Source organism: Hirundo rustica, chromosome 1, assembly GCF_015227805.2.
Source record: "Hirundo rustica isolate bHirRus1 chromosome 1, bHirRus1.pri.v3, whole genome shotgun sequence".
Taxonomy (NCBI): domain Eukaryota; kingdom Metazoa; phylum Chordata; class Aves; order Passeriformes; family Hirundinidae; genus Hirundo; species Hirundo rustica.
In genome coordinates, this window is record NC_053450.1 from 18,816,221 (window position 1) to 18,836,962 (window position 20,742).

Sequence of the window (20,742 nt, forward strand, 5' to 3'; positions counted from 1 at the left end):
AGTGTTTAAACACATAGAAAACATGATATGGAGTGTCTTGACATTACAGCCTCAAAAACAGCACCTCAGCCCTGACATTTTACAGCACAGACATACAACTATGGTTGATAGGACTGTAGGATTGATGTAATAATGTTTAAATAACTCAAAAGAGGGTGTTTCTTCTCCTGTCTGTATAATTAGAGCAGCATAATTTATCTACCCCACACAGTGGTAAATATTATTAAATTATTATTATATATTATAAAATTATAATTACTAATGCTTTTCGTTTCTCTATTTAACTTGGATACCAAAGGCAGAAGAAGAAAGTTGTGCCATGCCATCCACTACCAGCTGCTCTTCAACTCTGCTGCTCTGTACTCAGGGCAGTTCCAACAACTCACAGAAGGTAAGACAGAAAAATAACTTTTTATGCCATGTAGAACTGTTTGTTCTTCTTACTCACTGTAGGGTCTCACTGAGTCCTACTCCATATCTTTTCCCATCCTGTAGAAAAGGAGGTAAAGCAAAGCAAATGCGTAGCGCACCCCAAGCTAAATCTCCTGTTATCTACCCTTTATAAAACGAAGTAATGACAAACTAATCAGAGAACAATTAGTTACAATTTGCACAATTTTGTCACCATAAGTAAAAGAAACTTTTTCTCAAGATGAAAGGGACTAGAAAGCGCTATAAAAACCTCTCTTGACTTTTTCTTCTCAGGGGAATTTTTGCAAAGCTTTCTCCCAGTACTTCATGCAAAGTTCTGATTATATATTTTAATTTACTTTCTCTGTAATTAGTCTAAAAAGATGGGTCATATGAATATTTAAGCTACTTTAATTTGAGCAAATCTTCTACAGGGATACACATTATATGAATTAGAATTTGGGGCACTGAACTCAGTGTGCCAACTGGTTTAAGAAGCACTAAACACCCATGGAGGACAGGCAACTGCAAATGAGATTCTGATTCTCTCCACCCCAGAGAAACCAAGAATTCACGCATTTGCTTAAATTTAAAAAGCATTTATAGAGCAAGTTTTCAGAATAGCAATTTATGTCAAGCATAAGGATATGATCAAATGTTCACCTATCAAGCAGAAGCAATGATTTAAAGGAATTGTACTTCTGCTGCTGAGATGTGATAATTCACCACAGTGCTCTCATAAACTGTGTCAAACCAAAGTTTTGTTTCCATTGAAAAAGATCAAAACACATATCTTTCAACAGAGGGGGCAGCAACATTTTGAACAACTTTGTCTCATAAGGAAACAATTTTCTAAGAGCAAGGCTTCCTGGCTGGATACCAACCTAGCTGGCAGTTAATAGCTGTTGTTACACAGCTCCCAATGCACAAAGAGCTGAGTGCCTCCTTCCACTTGCACTTGGATCATCTGCCCTACAAGCGAAGTAAAGCTTTGCCAGATTGATTGGTTTTCCTAAACACCACACCAGCAGTGAAGGCAGCAGAGGCACATGCTCCCACAACACCGATCATATTTAGGATCGAGAGACAGGATTAAGAATTTTCCCTAATTCACTGTCTTGAGAATTACACACAGAAATCACTTAGCCTTGCTCTGAATTGCAAATACACCGAAGAGCTGCATGACAAGCAATATATCCACCTTTTAAAACAACTATATTGCGATGGCAGTGTTTGCTCATTGCATAGCACAGCCAGAAGTCAGGACTTCCTCAGAGGTTTTAGATTTCTTTTTTTTCTCAAGAGTATTTCATTACTAAAGCAAGATGAGTGCTGTTAATATTCTAAGAATTTACAATCTTCTGTTATTGTGTTTGAGCATGAAATAATGATATTACTGACAATTTTATTAAATATTTCCATTATGATCCTGACCTCAAATATTGGTGATATATTTTTCCTTGATGACATGATGATGTCATCACTGTAAATAGTGGAACATGCTGTTTTATTGCACTTCTTGTTCTTCTTTAATAAAATACACTCATCTAACACTGTACTAATGAAGTTTTTTTTTGGTATTTTACAATTTTAACCTTTAAAATATTATCAAAACCACATGTTCAAAAATGCTGCAAATCTAGAATCCAACAGCAAGTCTTATTACCCCAAAATTTCTCAATTTAATTCTTTCAAATGGAACTGTTAATTCCACAAGTCTATTGACATCTGAAATCAAGGAATTTCAAATTAAGTGTCCATTTTAATAAACAGACACCAGTCTGTCAGTACTATTGACAACTGTCAAAAGTAAAGGATTTGTATGTGCTAAATTGAGCTAAATTGAGTCAAATGATGGCTGACTGAAAAAAACAATCTTAGAAAGATGAAAACAACAAAGAAAAAATTGCAGGAAGATTTCTTGTGCCTGGAATAGCAGAGGAACAATTCCTTCCAACTACTTACTACTAATAAAAATGTCGATGAGTCTGGAGAACTGAAAAAATTTCCAAAATTTCCAAAATCCAAAATGAAATCTAGTCTAAAATTAAAACCTAACTTAAAAATGAAAATATAAACCAGGGCTTGCAGTATTTTACATTTAACAGGCGTTATATTTAACAGACTTTGCATTTCTATTGATATCTACTTCTACCTTATGTGTAGCATTAATATGAATATAATATTGATACTGCTATTAAATCCTTTGCTTATAGCTGTATTTTCTGGAACTGTTTTGTAAGCAGTATTACAGAGGAGTATTTCTCCTTATTACCCAGCCATAAGATGAGCTACTTTTAGATTGGACAAACTAGTAATTTGCTGGTATACACCACATTATAGTCATGCCTTCTATAATTAGGTCAGTTGTCAGGTCTTCCACCCATTCTCATTTTAGATTCCTTGTAAATTATGACAGGTATTTTTGTTCCCATGCATGGAGTCCAGTGACACTGTCTTTTTACTGTTACACATAGAGGGGTTTCATGCTCTGCAACAGATGTGGTGCAACTAATACATTTCTATTGCTTAGTACTTTAAAAATACAATATTCATCAGATTTTATAAAGATCAACACTTATCTGCCATTTAGAAAGCCTCATCATCAGTAATGGTTATAAGGCAAGGAAGAGAGATCCCACCTTATACTTACAACTGACATCCAAGACAGATTTAACATGAAAATGCAATTTGGAAAAGCCTTTGCTTGAGCAAGTTCCTGTCTGATGTCCAGGTTACACAGGTCCAACCAAGCTTAGGCTTGGCTGTGGGCTCTGTGCAAGCTTCAGAAGAGCAGCAGGAGCAGATCTGAGCAGCACAGCTACAGATTATGGAATCACAGAACCATTCTGGTTGGTCTTCGAGTCCAACTGTTTGTTACCCCAGCACTGCCAGGTCCACCACTAAACCATGTCCAAGTGCCACTATAACATGCTTTTTTAAAATACCTCCAGCAATGGTGACTCACTGGAGGTGACTTCACGCACTTCCCTGGCCAGCCTGCTCCAATGTTTAACTCTTGTGAAATTTTTTTTCCAGTATCCCAACTCCCCTGATGCAGCTTGAGACCATTTCCTTTTGTGCTATTGCTTGTTTCTTTGGAGAAGAGACCGACCCCCACGTTGCTACACCCTCCTTTCAGGTAGTTGTAGAGAGTCATAAGGTCTCTCCTGCCCCTCCTTTTCTCCTTCTCCCCAGATGCTCCTCATAAGGCTGGTGAATAAACAGAGCCTGGCCACAACCACCTCTGCTCAGACAGCAATATTTTTCTGTGGTGACCACATGATATGAGAGACACTCAAGAGATACGATGGCAAGGCTTTTTTCTACATCACAAGCCTGTGGTGTTGGGATGTGGGATTTGCAAAGATTTCTCTTGAAGGCTGCATTCACACAGAGTTCAGGACATGGAGTGTGATGTTTTGCAAGCCATCTCTTGAGCCATATCACTGATGATGGCACAGATAAATGGCAGAGACATCCTCAGCTAATAGAGATCATGGGACAGAAATCTATGGATATGCCAAGAGGTAAAGCAGTTGAGCACTCCCCCCCTTTGGACTCAACTCAACCTTCAGATTGTTCAGGATCATGTTTCCTTTCTATCCCCTCCTGGACACACAGGCAACTCTCAGTTACAGCTCCTTCAGAAAACAAGTCTACCACAATCTTTCTTGCACAGAGCTGGAAGTTCATACCGTGTCTTGTTTGCTGAGGCACTTCTTCAACCTGTGCAAAGCACAGACATGCAGATCAGTTTGCATATTTCTCTGTCTCTTTTCACAGACTGTCTCACACTAACATGCTCCTCACCATCTCAAGGCTATAAAAAGAGCTGCGAGGCACTAGCAGCAGGCAGCCAGTCCTGCAGCACATTCTGGCAACCATGAAACAGATGTGGCTTCTGAAAATGTGTGCCTGCTTTAGATCCTGAGCTTTGGGGAGCTTTGTGTATCAGAGAGCACATGGAATAAGAATTAATTAATTTCTCATTAAAAGTTTTAATGACAAAATAGATTGTGCTCACTCTCCTAATAGAGCTGGGAATTTATCCTTGTCTCCAACCTGTAGTTTCCCTTCTGGTAACGTTCTGTGCTTGTTTCACACAGTGAAGTGCTTGGTAAAGTCAGCCTTGTTCAGAAGGATAAATCCAGAACAACAGAATAGATGTCCAGCTCCTAAATAACTGTTTCATCTGCTTTGTTTCACCTTCTGCTTTGCTGGCAGTTGAGTTCACACAGTCTATTTTTCAGTGACTAGGTGGGGCTCAGACTTTGGACAGTTTTACTGTTCTTGTCATGAGTTATTTAAGCACTTCATAGAAAGGGCGAAAAGAAACAAAGAAATAACTGGACACAGAGTGGGAAGCTATGTCCTTTGCATGTGCCTCTGATATTGGTTGACAGAGTCAGTCCAGGATGATAGAGGACACAGGAACAGCAGCCACTGTACATGACCTGCGTCTTCCCTTTTCGTCACAGTGCTTGCATTACTTCACAGTTCAGCCTTCAAGCTCACTCATTTGCTGGGCTGCTTCTGTACAGGGTGTTTACACAGACACTGAATCTTAGCATTTCGTGTTTAAGATGCGCTGTGACCCCTTTGAGAGATGTGTTTAGACTTTTCATGACAAATGCAGAGGTTTGGGATTAGTATAAAAACCTACCTCTGTTTTACAAAGGCACGTGAAATTGTTTTCTTACACAAACAATGTATGCAGATAAAACGCAGCAGATTTTTCCAACATTTTGTTTGTTGGGCACTAACATATGGACTCCTACACTCAAAATAATCAATCTCTTACTATAAATTGGGCAAAATATGGGGAAAAAAAGATTCAGCTTTAGCTGATTCTAGTTTTCTATCTTTTCTCTTTGCAGTTAAATTAATTAATTTAATGTAGTTAAAATAAAGAAAAAAATGGAAGACAGTCATGAAAATTTTCATAGCCTACCACTGCAAAACTTCTACAAATGTAAACATTCACCTCACTAGTAAGAACTGTAAATGAATATTTGTGTTAAAAACTTCTTTCACGCTAGTAATCTGAATGTGTATGAACAAAAGTAACGCAGAAGCTATTCAGATATATAAACTAAGCAAAATTCTACAAAAATATCATTACATACAATATGCATACAGACTTTAAAGTGCTAAAGAAGACAACACTGAACATCTAAGTACTTCTGAGCTTTTCTCTCCCCCAGGGACTGATCCAAAACCTGCTGACATTCAGCTCTATTGAGCAGAGTTGATTTTAAGTGGCCTGACCCAGAGAACAGCTTGGGTTAGACAATCTCTGACACACCAAGGAAACTGCCCCTCTGGAAATCAAAAGATTAAGAGCCATCTCACTTTTCTCTTGGCTCTCTTCTGTAGTTGTACAACCAAAACCTCTGGCAGTTATGTATTAGAAATAATGCTATTTTTAAAATACCTCTTCAGACCTAGCATTTTTCTGTAATTTTGAAAAAGTTCTAATTAAAAACAAGAAAAAAAAAAAGTAAATCAGAGGAGGTATCAGTTTAAAACAGCAATATTTTCAGTGCCTCAAAAGAAGAGCAAAAATATGCCATGAAAACAATTCTTCAGAACCACACTATGCTATTTTACATCTTAATGCACTTTTCAGTACCAGTACTTTTCCTTCTCTCCACATTAAATCCAAGGCTAACTGGCCTTAGTAATTTTAGGAAAAAAAAATTCTTCAATTCCTGTAGTGGTGCAAGAGTTGTTTTATTAAGTTATTTTTGTAAGTTTTATAAGAAATTTTTTGTAATGGTTCATTCCACTGTGCCCTCCGTTTTCTGTAATGGTTTTCCCCCCTATGAGTTGGTTATATAACCAGACGTTATATGCCAATCATTCCTCCCCTGCACCTGTCCCTGTCAATCCCCCCTCTCTCCTCTTAGTCGCCCTGTCTGTCACTTCGGGACCCTTCCCTGGATTCTGGAAAGATCCAGGAGAGGTGTCGAGTGATAGGCTGGTGCCCGGGGAATCCCCTTCTCCTGTCTTGTGATTCGTTCGTTGTTCAGAAGTTAACACCCAGTGTTACACTCCCTGTTCCCTTATTGGCTTGTCGGGGCTTTCCACGGCATTCAGGTGGTTTTAGAGTCTTTTTGCCCTCTGCAAAGCTCTGAGCCAAACGGATGAAAGAGATGGAGTCTTTGAGCTCTGATTTTCAAGGTTGCATACTTCGTTTATTGTTTCTTATCTTACAATTTTCTCAGTGTCCAACAGATGTTTGCCGCGGCTTGGACTTCTGACGACTCCTCCCGAGCTGGGTTGTCCTTATCTTTTATACTAATTGCTACGTATTTTATATTTACTATTTCTTACCAATGTCTATCACTATTACTAAAAAGGTCATCTTTACTCTGACCCAATCCTCACTAACTACTTTGTGCCACGTCACTGCAGAAATGGAGTGAGGGAAGGAGAAATGAAGAAGAAGGAGACAACACCCCAAATTCTCCATCTTGTCCCCATTCACTTCAATGCTATAAACCTAAATATACTGTTTTTTCCACCCTGTGATATACTAAACTACAATCTTTCACACTCTTGTGGCCTGCAATGCTTCCTGCAGTGCAAGAAGCCTTTCCCATGGACTGAAATCAAAGCCAGTGTCTCACTGAGCTCTGGGCTGGGGTCCCAGACCCCCGTGCCCAGGTCTCTGACCCTCCAGGACAACCAAAGGAAAGCCCTGGACTCCAACATTGGCTGACCCATTGTTGCCACCTCTGGATCCTCCCCCGTTTATAAGTCTCTGCTCAGGTTTGATCTCGGCTCTCTCTGGGCAGCAGTGGTCTGAGGTGGGGATCCTTGCCAGACTCCCCTTTAATAAACCAGCTTTTACCCTGCTCACAAGAGAGTCAACCCTTTTTCCGTCGCCGCAGTCGTTACGCCATCAGGTCCACCCGCCATTGTGGGGAACCAAAAACCCACCGGGAGGAGGTTAGTCGCCCTGCCTGTAACCCCGACCGATCCACGTTGCTGCAGTGCAAAACTGAGCTAGCCTGTGGTCAACGCCTGCCAGGCGTGAGGGACACTGCGACAAATTCCCATGATATCTGGCACATGGTGAGCACTGGTAATTTCAAACAGTTGTAATGTGCTCACAAGAGCACATAACACCTGCTTTACTGTTTGCTACTTTCTCTGCAGGATACAATTTTCAAAGAAAACCTATTAAAATGTTTAGGAAACAAGATGCTGAACAAAAGTAACTTATAGCATTATGAAACCACATAAAAATTACCAATCCTGATGTAAAAGATATTACAAACAGCTACTGCAAGTCTCCTTGAAATTGTGTCAAATCATTTTAAAAGATCTATGCCTTATTTGATTGCAAATTAAACACAAAGCAACTACAGGTAAAAGCTCTTGGATACTCCATATATACCCACAGTTCCTGAATACCAAGAATCCTGATTTTCATGCACATCTCATAACAGCACAGTTATACACCTTACTGACTGTGAGAGAAAGGGCAATATGCACTTTACACAGTTCACTTGCAAAATGTTTAAATACACTGACATCTTCAACAGAATTGGCATTTCCAAGCATTAATGTTGAAAAGCACAGTTACTGGCTTTGTTTGTTATTCTAACATCCAACATCCAACAGCATGCAAATAGGTATTAGCTACTACATTTCTATCTTTGAGCAAGCACATGCAGCTGAGCAGTTAAAACTCCAACAGCAGATTCCCATCTTCTCCACCAGGAAGTCACTGTAAATCATGGTGTCAGAGTCCAAGCAGCAATCCTGTGTTCCACATCTCAATCAGTGCACAGGCTCATCAATATTACATGGACTCTCCTAGCTGCATGCAGAGCCTTAGAAAGGCAGCCAGGCACAGCTCAGGTAAGCAGGTATGTTTGCAATAGCAGAACAAATGGGAAAGGGAAAATATTTTTGTTTTTGTTTTGTTTTTTTTCTGTTTGTTTGTGTGTTTTGGGGTTTGGTGTTTTTTTTTGTTTGTTTGTTTTGTTTTGTTTTGTTTTGTGGGGGGGTGTTGTTGTTGTTGTTGTTTTTTCACTTTCCATTAAATACACACCATAATGTAACATCAGCCTAAGAAACTCTTTTCTCTTTGTCAATCCTATTCCCAAGAGTAGCCAAGAATTGGAAATTGCAGAGAGAACATAAGAAAAATGGCAAACACACTATTCCTCTGTATTTATCCTGCAGAAAATTGGTGGCTTAAGAACTTGTTGAATGGATCAAAGAGATTATATCTGGACCACTGTGTTTAATCCTTTTTCCAACCTACTTGTGCTTTTGGTCCCTGCAAGAACCTGTGGCAATTTACTTTGGTCTAGGTGAAAAATAAGTTCCTTTGTTTCTGTGTCTGGTATCCCATTCCTGGGCCTGGGAACATGTTTTGCAGAAACAACACTGTTTTCTAAGACAAACACCACAACATATCAGCATGCTGATCACCCCCCCCCGCCCCCCCTTCCCCTTTTCAACACTTGGCTGTCACCAGGATGAGATGACCCCGTTCTAGAAGAGATCAGCCTCCTGTCAGCAATACAAGACCATTTACCCACCAAGCACTGCCAGCCAAGGTTGTGGGGACACCCACTAGGAAATAGGGAAGGGTACCAGCATGTGAGATATTGGTCATAAAATCCAACAGCTGCAAGTTCTAAGTGGGATACAGACTGGAACTGCTGCTGGACAGGAAAACCTGTGATACCTGGGGGTCTGGAGGATCCCTGCTATTCCCTGCTTCCTCTGAGACTTAGTGACTCCTGTTACTTTAGGTAAAGTATTTAGGTTACTTTTAGGTAAAGTCTGAGCCTAGACTGTGGTTATTGTATCTATCACACGGAGATTATTAAGGGTTTGGCCCGAACTGTAGCCGGTCCAAGTAATGAAAAGCCCTAGAAAGTAAGAAAGCTACACTAATTACTAGAATTTCTGCTTAACTGAAAGCTATGATAATTGGTAAGGATATTCTGCAAGCTATGCTAAGAGCAGCTAAGCTGCACTAACTGCTAGAAATAGTAGATAAGAATAACCTACACTGATTATTAAAATTTGAATGCCATAATAAGGCTCTAATTATAACAACACTGTGTGTGTGGCCAATCCTTATGCTGCTAAGGATCCCTAAAAGAACCTGCATGTTGCTGGGCAAGAATTTCAAACCCACGGACAGCTGAATGTAATGGATGCTGTACAGACACTCTATGTGTGTGTGTGTACATATACACATACACATACACATACACATACACATACATATACATATACATACACTCAAACCAGAGCTCCTGCATACTTTCTTCTTCAGTGGAGGTCATGCCACACCTCTGAGCAGCTTTGCCTCCCTGCTCTGCCAGTTCTTGGTAAAAATTTATTAAACAAAAAACCACCCTAAATAATGCCAAAATTTTGCTACATACAGCAACCATACATTCCCATTGGTAAGCACATGCTGAAGCAAATGTGAAAAACTGCTTGCAAGTTTTCCACACAAGTACAGACAGCTGAAGATGGCCATGCAGCTAAATTCAGGTTTGTGTCTCTGCTGAATTCTTGTTGTACTTGAAACAGGGGGAAATACCCCAAATACAAACAAATAAACAAAACAACAGAAAATTGAAATAGGTAATTTTACTTTATTTGTTATAATACTTCCATATGTGGTTTTCTATATATAGGGCAACAGTGCTAGGATATTCCTTATTCAAAGTAAGCATGATGAATTATAGAAATACAAATGAATTGAGTATTTTGAACACAAAGCTGCCTTGGGGAAGCATAATTTGAAAGAAATATGTTAACTCTGAGCTGCACACTCAAATCATACCAGTTCCAGCACTGGTAATAATTATGCATTCTGGAGCCTGCAGTGCTCAGGCAGAAACCTGGGGCAGACCTGTCTGTCTGCTGGTTAGCAACCTACCACAGCTCAGCTTACACAGTATGAGAGTGACCAAAGGCATATGTTTCGTGCTTGAAAGAGGCATTTCTGTCACCATGGATTGTGAATCGCCCTTTCCAGGACACAGTACAGTGCTTGGGCCTCTAAACAGGTGTACAAATTGCTTACTTCCCAAGAGAAATATGACCTGCCATTAACACAATACAAAATCTTTTGTGAACTCTCAGGTTGCATCACCACCTTTCTCTTCTGCAGCCACTAAGAAAGATGGATCTGTCTTATTTTGAAGCCTAACTCAACATGCAGTCCTCCACTATATCTAAGTAGGTGAGCCAAGGAAACTTGGAAGCTTCACTGGTTGGAGTCTGAGCTGTATAGCAGTGACCTCACTCAGATTCTGGTTATTTGAGAAGGAGACAAAGATGTGGGTGAGAAGGGTCCTCATTTGAGACAGTGAAGAGCTCAGAAGCATTAGACAGGCACCACTCAATCTAGAAATGGCCATAAGGCACAGTGTCATGTTTGCCAATAAAGGCTAAAATCTGTACTTCTGGGAGCCAACAGATTCTGTTGGTTCCCTGCCAGACTTTGTTACTGACCTACCCCAAAGAAATACATGCCACATGAATTTTAAAATTAATTTTCAAACAAACCAAGCACTTCTGGACAAAAGTGAGTTAAACAGTTCTAGTCACATGTAAGGGAGGACAGTTTGCAAAAAAGGTCCTTGAACCCTAGGACAGGCTCCATTTTGCTGCAGGGACAATATATCCCAAAATATGCCAAATGCAGGCATCTCCAGGCTCAGATTACACTCTTGACCATTTGAGAAGTATCAGCTCCTTAGATCTTGCAAAGAGATGTAATTCATATGAAGTGATAGAATTAGCCTTCAAAAGATCATCCTGAAATTTGAGAAAAAACAAGGCACACAGAAAACGTCTTGCATGCAAAAACAAACAAACAAACAAACAAACAAAAACCCCTTTCTTCCTTCAAAACTATCTGTCTTAAGGGAGAGGTGCCTCAGACTCTGGCCACTTGACAAAGTAATATTATACCAAGTTCCTGTTTCTTTCATCACAGTTTTCCACTTTTCTGGCTTGATATTACTTAATTCAAATAGTCCTGTTCAAGACACTAAAAAGAAAACTGAAAAGGTAAATAACCAACAGGAATGAGCAAGACACTAGCACTGCCTGAGGCACTTCTGCTGAGAGGCAGCTAATTAGCTTAAAGATGCCCAGATGAACACAGCAAAGGAACCACTAAGTCCCCCAGGTAAAAGATCTGGAAGTTGTAAGATAGTAAGAGGTCAGACCTATCATTTTAACAGCACAAATTCCAAGAAATAAAACTTGAATCAATGATTCAGCAACAGAAAATCTTTTTACAAATACTTATCTGAAAATTAAATTTCAGCCTAAAATTGTGGTCACACCAAAAATCTTTATGCAAAAACTTGTCTGAAGTTTCAGTCTAAAATTACAGTTACACTGAGAATTTAATTATGTTAATATTATGTGACTTAGGAACTTCAGATTCATGCACCTTTTGATTTTTGGAGGCAGAGTGGGACAGGAGGAAAAAACTATAGAGCTACATCACCATCCTTTTAAAAAGTAAGCAAAAAAGTACAACTAAAAAAAACCCCCACAGATTAAAGGAGGAATAAATAAGGAAAACATTGTAACCACTGTCAACTGAACAACTCCTTCATTTCTAAAGGGCAGGAATTCTGAGAGGTGCACAGAATCTATCAAGGACTTGGCATTGCAGACAAGTTTGCATGAATCATGCTTAGCTGCTGATGGAAGTACAACAGTATAAAGCTCCAACATATGCCAGGAAGACCTTGGAAGCAGAGAGCCCATCAGTTTCACATCATGGTCAGCCTTGTTGTTCTATCTCCCCAAGTGTCACTGAGATCTAATTTTTCACCAGCCTAACATTTCTAACAGTTCCTAACTTTTGTAGTGGCCCCTGGGACCTGCTCAGAACAGCCCAAGGAAAACAAGAAAAGAGGGCCCTTCAGGCTGCTGCTGCTAAGAAGCTGTAAGATGTGTTACAGCCCTGTACAGAACACTTCACATCTGTCAAAGCATATCCAGACAGCTTAACTTGCAGGATCACACTGTGTTCCCTGCTGCTCTTATATTGCATACCAAAACAGAGTCACTGACACGAGCAGGGCATGCCACCCTTTCTTACATACATAATGCAGCACCTTGCCAGATCAGGCATGACAGCTGCCTCCATCTGCTGGGAAGGGGCAATTTTATCATGGCATGTTTTGTCTGTGCTCTTCTGCCTATTGATAGCAGTCTCAGGAGAAAAGAGCATCACCAGCAGTGCTTGGCAGAGTTCTGCAGGGATACTGCCACGCTCCCTTCAGACCAAGCAGGAGCCCTCTGGCCAAAGCAGCCATGAAGGATTACGTGGCCATGAAAAGGTTCAAGAGAAACAAGTTCACACTCCCTGAACAAGGCTGAGGATGGCAAGCCCTGTTAGGCAGGGGTGCATATCTGTGGGGTCAGGTCTGCAGCCAGCTCTCCCTCTCACTCCTCCCAAAGCAGAGCACAAGTCAGAGGTTACTGGGGACAATCACAGGAGAGTGGCTGCAGAAAAGCTTGAATGATCAGAGACTCTTGCACAGGAGGCCTGGGGGACGCACAGCTCCCTGAAATGTGGGTCAGCACTTGCAGAAGGATCCCAGTGGGCACTTTCTAGGCTGGGTGTCCTTTCAAGAATGCTGCTGCAGCATGGACATTTCTGATTAATTTCAAGGCAGCATTAAAGGGCCTTGGGTGTAAAAGGTATCACAGAGTATAACAACACAACAGACATCTCTTCCCTGCAACACACTTTCATAATATTTTCATATTGTTTGCATGCTCTTAGGTGATGGCATGTGAATGAAGATATTTTGCACTGATTTTGCTAAAGAACTGTGCCATTGGATTAACAGCAACAATATCAAAGTAATTAACCTTAAATAGATTTTTATCACAAATTTGTTGATTAAAGTTGTTAGGGGATTAGACACAAGTTTAGGTCATTTAGGGAAAAAAATCTTAATTTCGGTTTAGAAAAAAGTTCAGGTAAAAAATTTCTTTCACTTCAGGAATGTTGGAAAATTTTGGGTCAGGCTGTTATTAAAGTAATTTTCTTTCCTTCATCATCTCACCATCTCAAAAGGGTAAAAGCTAATATATTGCTGGAGATAACATATGTTGGAAAGCCCCACATTCTTTGTAAATAGCATATGGTTTTAGACTGTACAAGCACCAGGTCTTTACTGTGGGGATTCACATCCTTATCAAGATAACTAGTTTTAATTATTGCATCGTGTATGGGGTTTTTTTTCTTATATTCCAGGAAGCACATCAGTGTATATTTCAGTCTCTGTGAACATGTTCAAATGTTAGAAAATAAAATCATAGTATCATTTAAGTTGGAAAAGACTTTTAAGATCATCGAGTCCCACTGTGAACATAACACTGGAAAATCCATCCCTAAACTATGTCCCTAAATGTCGTATTTATACGTGAAGAGATAGTCACAGCACTTGCCTATTGATTAGCTTGACTTTACCTGCCTGAGGTTTATTTAATCTCTCTGCTGATGAGAGGGGAGTCAAGGGAAAATTTGTCAGCAAAATGCGATGCGAATGAATACAACTCTGTGTGCCAAACACTGTGCAGTTCTCTGAATTCAGGCAGAGAGTTCATTTGAGCAGAAACTGTGCATTGGGGATTAGGCTGCTTTTGTTAGAAATGCTCACAAAGCAGAACTGTCCTCAAATGACAACAAAATTGAAATTAGGAACTGCAAGAAGATCAAACATCTGTATCTGAAGAAATAGCTAATAATATTGTTTATATTCTTCTTGATTTTAAGTCTAATATATAACACGGATTTTCCTTTACCAGAAAGAGACACTGAGTAAAAACTTCAAGGGCAGAGGAAGCTAGACATACATAAAAGGAAAACATCCATAATAAAACAAAGCAGGAACTCTTTTAATAAAATTAGCAATCTAGAGCTACTGTGCAATGTATGTTCTGTGCATATATGTGCTGATGTGCATATATGTCTGTTTTCCTAATGCCTCCACTGATTATATAGAAAGCATAGGCAGGAAAACAAAAAACAAAGAGCAAATGGAGGACAAGGGATGATCTTTTTCAGTTTGACACCTTAAGTGTAACAGGATTTGGGAAAATAAATCCTAGTTTTGATGCTGCATGAAGTTTTCTGAACAGCATAATTTCTTCTAAATGCTCAGTTAAGTACAGCAGATATTTATTTTGTTTAATCCCAGTTACAAATTATTGTTTAGGTTCCTGCAAGGATTGTAAGGCAAAATATTTTTGCACACTATAGCTATAAGGAAAAAAAAAAGTAACAACAAATATTAGTAACTGAGAAATTTCTTACAATTTTTCTTCCTGTAACGCTGGAAGTATAAAATACAATAGAGTCTCTGTCTCATTACATATCTTAGATCAAGTCAAACCAATGGCATGGGAATTATTTGTCCATAGTGACTGTGAGTTCCCATTGCTTGATATGCAGATCAGCTCTCAGGCACTGGCATAACGAGCTGTGTTGCTGTGTTTTCACTGGACAAGGTGTTAGTATGTATTAATCAGTTCTTGAGGCAAGTTAAACAATGGGCCATGAAACACTGGAGCTTACTTACAACCAATGGGCCAAAGTCACAAAGAGGTTTCTAAAGCTGTCCCTATATGAGCTATCAAAATAAACATAACAAGCACCAAGAAGAACACAGAGGTTTTGAGGCTTTTTCTTCATTCTGAAAAACTAAAATTGTTCAACGCTTGTATTGTAAACAGAGGTTAAAGTATTAGTGCTGAGTCTGGTCTGTTGAGTACAAAAAGTGATGTTAGACATGCATTTTTGTTTGACTTTTAAATCATAGAGATACACTCTAAACTTTTTGTTTTAAAATTTGGTCTCTTTGGCACCTGATGTTTGTATGTGATAGCCTTAGGCTGTCTGTCAAGTGCCAGCCCTACTGCTCTCATTCCTCCTCCTCAGCAAGATAGAGGGAGAAAATAAGATGGAACTGTTCATGGGTCAAGATAAGAACAGGGAGATAACTCACCAATTACCATCACAAGCAAAACAGACTCGACCTGAGGAAATTAATTTTATTACAGATTAATAACAAAGCAGGATGGTGACAAATAAAACACAAAACCAAAACCACCCTCACCAGCCCTCCTCCTTCCCAGGCTCAAATTCACTCCTGATTCTTCCATTTCCTCCATTTTTATTATTTTTTTTCCTTTCTTAAATATTTTACCCCAGAGGCACCACCACATTGTTGATGAGCTCTGCTGTGCCTTGCAGTAGGTCCTGAGAGAGGCCACTCCACAACCCTGACCGACAGCCACTACACACTGACTTGGTGGTTGAAGACACACAAAAACCTGCTTCTTTGGATCTTATTTACAACTTTTAAGGGAGAATTGTAAAATCATGTTAATTCACATCTCCTCTAAGTTACTTTCAAGTAACTTTAGATACATCCAAAGATCTCCAGAGAGGTCTATGAAACAGAAGTCACAAAGGCAGGCCTGGCTCACCCACCCTTACATGGTTTTTTGGTGCAAACATCGCATTTTTCAGAGAGGAGAAAAGCCTTATAAGATATCTGTGACACAAAGTGGCTATTCAGAGGAAGGAAGGAGGAAAGCAGTGCCTCAGGAGGAGAAAGAGAAACATTTTTGCATTACTAATATTCTACTTTCTGTTGGAGGAGGGATGAGCAAAACCATCCTGGATCACAGTTACTGAAACAGAGATGTGAGGGCTGTAATATCACAGCATGTGGGTTTGGGTGGTTAAAAACCTAAACCACTTTGTGAGGTTTATTAACAACACTGCAGTTTCACAAGAGGAGTTGTCCTCTGCAAGTCCCGAGTAAAAGCATCTGATAGTCTTTCCAGGATATTCATCTTTCATTGGGCTCTCAAAGTACACTGCTGATAGTTTTCCATACAAGCTAGGAGTTTGGTCTGGGTTGCAAGGGACCTTTAATTCTCATCTAGTCAATATCCCTGTAATGAGCAGGACATCTTCAACCAGATCAAGTTGCTCAGCGCCTTGTCTGACCTCACCTTGAATGTTTCTAGGGATCTACCACCTCTCTGGGTACGTGTAATAGTCTACTTCAACTTTCATAAAAAGTTAATTACCTTCTGTATTCAGAATAGCTTCAGTAAATACATATATTTTCTCTCTAAGAAAAGAGAATATGTAACATTTTCACACAATCAAAAACATCTTTAATTAATTGCAACCTATGGAAATCTTATTTATTTTCAAGAGACCTATGATAATTAAACATTACTTTGTGATATCCATGCTACATATTCAAAAACACAAAGTCGGGTGTTTTTTTTTTTTTTCCAGTTTCAAAGTAGAGGGTTTTTTGCCCAGCACTTATGCAAATTTGAAGACAGTCCAGTCACATCCAAAGATGTAAAAAGTCCAGAAGTCAGTCTCTAGTCTGTGCTGCTATGTCCTCCGTGGCTCTACAAGAGCCGCTCGGAGCTGGAGCAGAGCGCAGCATCCTTTACAACCCAACGCCAGGGATGCGGCGGGCAGGGACAGCAGCGAGGGCTGGGCTTGGCTCAGCCTGTGGACCGGCAAGCACCTAGGGAACAAGTCACACCGCTGCCTAGAGGAACTATTTAATTTACGCGCTGCTTCACTGCAGAGGGTCCCATAACCTTGTGCAAGGATCCCGGCTCTGCAGGATTCCATCGCCCGCCGCGGTGGGAGAGAGGGGGAGGGACCCTGGCGCACCCAGCGCCTCCCGCGGAGGGTGAGGAGGGACGTGTGGAAGCACAGCTACGTGCGGCTCTCAGAGCGTTCTGTACAGCCGGGAGGGCACGGCACGGGGACCGAGAGCGGCTCTGCGATCGCCCCCGGCACGAACAGCGCCGGGCTGGCGGCAGCAGCGGCACTGCGGGCGGGATCGGCCGAAGGGCGCGGAGGGTGGATCCGCCCGTGCCCCACACACGGGCAATATCCCCTGCTAAAGAACGCACCGTGTCACTCTGGGTTGGGTTTAGCCCCGAATGCCAAAACCAATGTTAGTTTCACACACAGAGCGCTCCTCAGAGTGCGGAATGCTGTGGAATCCCCAGCGCAGGAGCACATTGACCTGTTGGAGGGAGTCCAGAGGAGGCCACAAAGATGATTAGAGGTATGGAGCACCTCTGCTATGGAGAAAGGCTGAGAGAACTGGAATTGTTCAGTATGGCAAAGGAAAGGCTTCAGGAAGCACCTAATTGCAGACTTCCCATTCCTAAAAGGAGCCTATAAGAAAGTTGGACTTTTGACAAAATCACAGCATCATAGAATCATAGAATGGGTCGGTTTGTGTTGGAAGGGACCTTAAAGATCATCAGGCTTTAACCCCCCTGCCATGGAGAGCTGGAACCCATCCTGTGCTAGGTGTCCCAGAGTTGGGTGCAGTACTCCAGGTGGGGCCTCATGAGGGATCTTGAGACCAGCTTTTAAATAAGCTGACCAATATACTAAATAAGTTTTTTCATTCATGTATCACCTGGCACTTTCGAACAAGCAGTGTGAAATATGTCACTACAACATTATTAAAGCAGCAGTGTAGTTTTTAGTGGACAAGCCCTAGCCTATTGGAACTGAATCCATTGTGCTGAACACCCACGTGGTGTTCCTGTGACTACAGAAGTAATGTTTTCAGGGAGGGAATTTGACTGATATGTGCAACAGACCGCACATGACAATGCATCTGATCCTCAAAGACATCACCAAGCACTAGCACCTGTCCCAAGTGTTGTGTATCCCTTTCTACCACACATTTGGACTAAGCACAATGTTGTCAATTTGTTCTTTCATACATAGGCCTGTAGTCTGAGGAACAGGAGGAGACAGACTTTGTAGCATCTACTGACAAATTAGAAAAAGGCAAATTATAAGGGCCCATAGAGAAACATTTAGCTTTGGTAGCTAACACTTTTAAGTCTGAATGACACTTCTGTTCATGTTAGCTTTCAATGAGACATTTGGTTCCAGGCCAGTAATTTTTTTATATCACCTAGCAGGCAGTGCTAGATGCATGCTTGTGTCAGAAGGCCGGGGGCTGCAGTATATTTTTAAATATATATTTTTAGGAAAAAAAAGTGGGTTTTTTTTTTCCTTGTTTCTCTTAAGAGAAAAAAAGGGAACCAAATACTTTGAATTAGTCTGTGCACTCTGAGACTTCTCTGAAAAGAGACTAGATCTTGTCAAAACTTGACAAAATGTATTCATTGGTTTTGGCTTTTTTGGGGGGGGTGGGGCGGATGGGGGGATGGGGGGGCGTGTTTTGGGTTGGTTTTGTTTTGTTTTGTTTTGTTTCTACCCCACAGAATTATGCGGTTCCATCCGGGGTACAATGTTTCACAGGGATGTATCAATTTCAATGGCACATTTCTGTATGGCACATTTCTGTCACTTGTGGTCCATTTTTTGTTACTTCTGAAAGAAGATGCCAAAATAAAAAAAAAAACAAACTAAAAGAGTCTTTCTAATCTGAAAACAGACACTTTCATACAATTTCATTTGTGAGGTTGATATGAGGGGTTTGGATCTGTTCCAGCACAGATCAGAAACACATGAGAAAATGAACTTGTCATTGTTCAGAAAGTTCAACTTGGAAATCACAGATCTGTGTCAGCATGGCACTTGTGTGGGGGGGCATCAACATAAACACCTCTTTATCTGCATGTACCATGGCAGATTCTTGATCTCCTTTTAGACCATATTAATTTAGAAACAAATATATATATTAATTTAGAAACAAACATATATAGAACTTCTTTCTGAGGCTTTTAGTTGAAAGGCTGTGGCTTTTCTGACAACATCCACGTGGGCCAGGCAACAGTTAGAGTGATGCTTTAGAAATACGTGTGTTTTCATGTTTCACCATCAAACAGTGGATGTAGACTCTTGCATCTGGGGGGTCTATATCCAGACCATGTGTGTGTGCTACACGAATCTGTCAGATTGAGGTATATGAAACTAGGATCAGCTGCTGCCCTCCTCTCTCATTTCTCTGACACCGGTGATTTCAGGCAATTTTGTACTCATGCAGCATTGTTACTCCTACAAAAGCCCGGATTTCAGATGGAGATCAATGACTTGCCCTGCCAATATACCCGCAAAGGACTGTGTCGCTGTGCTGAGCTGGTTACTGTGTGTCTCTTACAAGCATTTTGTGTTCAAAGGGTCTTCCCAAGGGAAAAACAAAACAAAACAAAACAGAACAACAGATTCTTGCTGGTTCTTGCTGGTTACAGCTTTCTGTCACTGCCTACCATGTGGCACAGTGCACAGAAACAGTTTAATTACAAAGGGATAGAAAGCTGTTAGATTTAACCCTAATCTGAGATTTCATAGATAAAAGCTGGACAAGTGTCCTATGCCAACATAAAGAAGCAGTGACATGAAGTGGGGGAAAAAAAGAAACCCAAGGCCAGCAGTGGAGGTTCAGCAGCTGGCTTCCAGAGTAAACTACTGCTGGCACATCAGAGAAATCCAACTAGTCCAAATAAATAGGGGATCGAGTTGGAAATATATTTGGAGTAGATTTCTATCCACCACTCATCTCAAGTCTGCATATATTCATTTCTTGTATTGGACTCTTGAGAAAAAAAGGAACTTCCCCTGATGAGAAACAGCCACAGTGGTAGCAGTTTCAGATATACCCATGCATGCTTCCCATGCAGTAATATTTTGTTAGTGGTTTACGTAGGACTTATAGGGCCTATAATTTTTACTTTCCATATACTTCCCATGTAGTTACAGGTTTGAGAAGCACAACAGATGGAAGAAACATGAGATAACTGTTTCTCACTAATGTTCCTAGGTACTTGCTGTACTAGATTTATCTCATAGTACAACAGAAAACTTCTTACAGCAATGTGAATTGGAAGGAGTTACTAAGGTGATGCCTGTCATCAACCCAAACAGGGATGATCCTATTAGGGCCAATAATGAAAAGAATCAAGAAAATATATAATCAGTGCATGGAGGTAAGTTTCTCTAGGCCAAAAAATCCTCTTAAAGCCTCTTGCTATAGACAACTCTAGCTCTGCTTCTAATGTACATTTTCTTTCTACATGTATTCCAAGGGCTCATGTGGACATGGAAGCCTGCAGCTTACATTCAAGATAACAAATAAATGGGAAACCAGTGCAACATAGCTGAAAATAAACAAATTCTCTCATTCTATTGTTGCTGCAGTGTTGTGCTATTCACATGCAGAACGGACTGGGAGCCAATTTATCTCTAACCCCCTTCCTCCCCAAACAGACCTTTCTTTGTCTTCCCTAGCAACCATTTAAACACCACAAAGGCAGGAG

General features: G+C 40.5%; 1 protein-coding gene across 10 annotated transcripts in view; it reads right to left on the minus strand.

Annotated features, from left to right (window-relative positions):
- OXR1 (oxidation resistance 1) overlaps positions 1 to 20,742 on the minus strand; it is a 270,959-nt gene that overhangs the window by 168,383 nt on the left and 81,834 nt on the right. The gene's annotated exons all lie outside the window — the stretch shown is intronic.